Source organism: Puntigrus tetrazona, chromosome 5, assembly GCF_018831695.1.
Source record: "Puntigrus tetrazona isolate hp1 chromosome 5, ASM1883169v1, whole genome shotgun sequence".
Lineage (NCBI taxonomy): Eukaryota > Metazoa > Chordata > Actinopteri > Cypriniformes > Cyprinidae > Puntigrus > Puntigrus tetrazona.
The window spans coordinates 15,947,517-15,951,061 of NC_056703.1; positions in this window are offsets into that span (position 1 = coordinate 15,947,517).

The window sequence follows — 3,545 nt, forward strand, 5'->3', positions numbered from 1 at the left end:
CTCCAGAGCATCTGTACAGATTTCAATTAAACTGTGTTTTATTTAGGGTTCTTTGCAGATGAAATGCTTGCATATGAAAGAAATCATCTGTGCGATAGTGCCACAGATTATACACAGTCTTTTAAAGTTTTCCGTTTACTTTAAAAGGCTGACTTTTCTTTTAAAACTGGTCATTAAGAACCGACTAATGAGAGTTGTTCGTTAATGAAGGGAGACACATTGGTCAAGCTGTACGTCTTTTGATTCACAAAAAAAGAACTGGCTCATTAGAGTTGTTTGTTAATTAACCGAGACACGCTGTTTGTTTATGATTCACTAAAAAGAGCTGCTTTATGAGTTGTGTCGGGTCACACTGGTCATGTTTTATGAATTGAGGGAGTGTAAATATATTTTAGGATAGTGGACAATAAACACAATATACATAAAATCATTAACTGAGTCACTCAGACTCAGATATCTGCGGCACAGCGCTTAGACTTTTTATTACTCTATAGATTCTTTGCAGATTAACAAACGCTACTATATCACAACATGCTTATGATGCATGCAATTATCACTTTAATCCTATGAAATTTGTCTTCCGAATGTTCGAAATACTAGTTACCACTGGATGAGAATGCACTTTTTGCATGCCTTGGATGAAAGTTGACACCTAGTGTGCTATAAATCAGAACAGTAAGTGGGTCACATGTTGTTCACCGACAGCTGGCATGAACTCACAGTGTTAACATGCTTGGAGAGCTTGAAATTGTGTGTTGATAAGGCAGTGTGGCCTGCCTCAGCGTGGTGGAGATAAAGTCACATTTTCCACTTTGTGCCCACATCCATTGTACCGTCATAATCCAATAAATATACTCCTAAACATTCTGTTCATTAAACCTGACTGAATATAACCTAATATTATATAACATACAGTCACCCCTCTTAATGTAAAATTATCAAGTTTGTAATAATTCCACAAAAAGACAAAAAAATAAATAAAATCTGCCAGGACATTATCGAGTAATTGTATGTACGTTTCTTAAAAATTACTGAATGCACAATAGAGTGCATTGTGCCGTATTTTTTATGTATTTTGCAGCATGTAGCAAAATTGTATTTAATAGCCATATATTTAAACATTCTACATTTCATTCTACACTCATTCCCCTTTTCTCTCCTTTTATCTGCAGTGTTTTTCTAAACTTTATCTTTGTTTAGATGATCTGCATAAACCTCACAAGCTTCTCACATGGGCAACACCATGCCGCAGTTTATGGACTGATACCAGGAAACCTCCCCCTGTTCTCAGAATGTCAATCTCATCTTTTTCTCCACATTATGCGCTTAAGGACTTGTTTGGAGACTTTGTGTCCATGGCACTAAATCTTATCCCTTCTAGAACACAAGCTATTAGTACCCACGACAGGAGTGAGTGTGCAGCACACAGTTCCCTGTTCCCACTTGTGATGACAGTTTGTCCGCTGGTATCGCTGTACTGATTTACTACCGACCTATGACTTCCTGTTTATGCCTTTTTGCGGATCAACTTCATTCCATTTATGCTCCTTAAAAAGATTCCCCATTGTATAACAGGTCTGACCTACTTTGCCTAGTCTGAAGCTGAATATGTTTGCAGTAGAAAGTGTTACGCATCCTGTTATGATAGCTGAACATACAGCGTTACAGTTTATAAGGCCCAGCCAACTTTAAATGGACACAGTGGATGCATGTTAGCATGTTCATGCCGAGTGCGATTATACGTACAATTGCTTGAAAGGGAATGGAAAAGGTCAAATAAAAACATATTTTAATGCGCAAGTGTCGAAATGTGTGTGTGCTCATGACCTGCGCTTATATCCGCAAGCCACAATAACAAACATAGCTCAGCTCAGCAGGAGACACCTCGTAATGTTTCCCAGGCTCACCCTTCATCCACCCATTCTAATTTACGTTCCTGCTCTCCATTTCCTTCTCACTGCACTGTCATAATGTCAGCATAAGAGGCCTGACTGTAAATTACAGGCTCAGACACTTTCGCTATCCTCACCTCATAACACATCGTTCCATTTAAACCCTTTCATAGACAAATCCCGCAGTGCCCACATGTTCATAGTTCAGGATTTCGAGATTCTCCGTCTCTCGCTCTCATTCCAGGGGCTCCAGAGGGGCCAAAGGGGCATCATTTTCTCAGGACCCGCTGCTGCACTGGCACTGGCATGCCTGCTAGAGTCCAGCTGGGACTGAGATGGATGGCAGAAAGGGTTGCATTGACTGAAGTGTGGGAACAGGGTCTGTGTGTGCTTCACTATCTGTGACTGACATCTCTGAAAGACGCTGTGTAATGACATCATGGTCCGATCCCATCCGCAGTCTGGATGTTTGAGAAGAGCGAGGTTTTTTTTTTTGAAGTGCTCATTGTTTCAGTGAATGTAGTCCAAATCTGAATACTATGAAAACAGGAACGCAGTACGGTTGGGTGATCTTTTCTCTGTCTTTCTATGCGCTTTCTAAAGACCGCTGTTCTGTTTTATACCAATAGAAATCGCTAGAGGTCAGTGTTTATTACTTGCTGTGACAGTTTTCAAATATTACTGGGACAAATATATCAGTTAGTTCCACTATACACAATAAAATTAGTTTATTTTTTTATTTCTTACCACAAAATAATTACAAATTTTATTACTCCCCACAATGTTATTGTACTTCTTCTGAAATAATAATAATAATAAAACTTTTTTATTGACAATAACTACTTCACATAATAATGTTAAACATAATAAATATATCTGAAGAGTGATCAAGTACCAAACTGAATTCTACACATTATATGCTGCATTTGTATTACACCTTCACTTTAAATCACTTTAACAGGCCTTTATAATGTTAATTTATTTTAAAACATAAACGTGAGACCCTTAAAAGAACACATATACTATATATATATATATATATATATATATATATATATATATATATATATATATATATATATATATATATATATATATATATAGGCTATTTAGTATCATATGCTTAGATTCCTCTAGATTTGTATTTATTTATTGAAAAACAGATGCAAGAGGAAAACTTTCTGTTTGAAGAAAGCGATGCACATATTTTTGCAGCTGTCACTTAATTGTGAATATAGCGTCTTGGTTTTACTTTTTTGTCATTTACAGCAGTGTGGTCTGTCATCTCTCAATGGATTATATATAGTGACGCGCAAATGTACAGTATGCGGCTGAAGGCTTAAGTCACGCGTGCTTTCGTAATAAAATAGCGTCAGCATCTGTTGAATATCCGGGCCGGTGATTCAGAGGATGACACTAGCTTTTCAAAGACAACTACAATGTGTTCTGCCGTATAAAACGTTTTGTAACCGCTCCGCCTGTCAGAGAGCGTTTGAGTCCAAACAAATGACTGGTCGATTGTGGGTTAACGGGACGAGCTTTCCAGACGGGGCGGGGCCTTCGGCTGCGATGGATCTGATTGGCCGCCTGTCACAGTTACACGGATTCGGGGTGAGTTCAGTTTACGTGACGCACGAGTAGGGGCGTGTTATT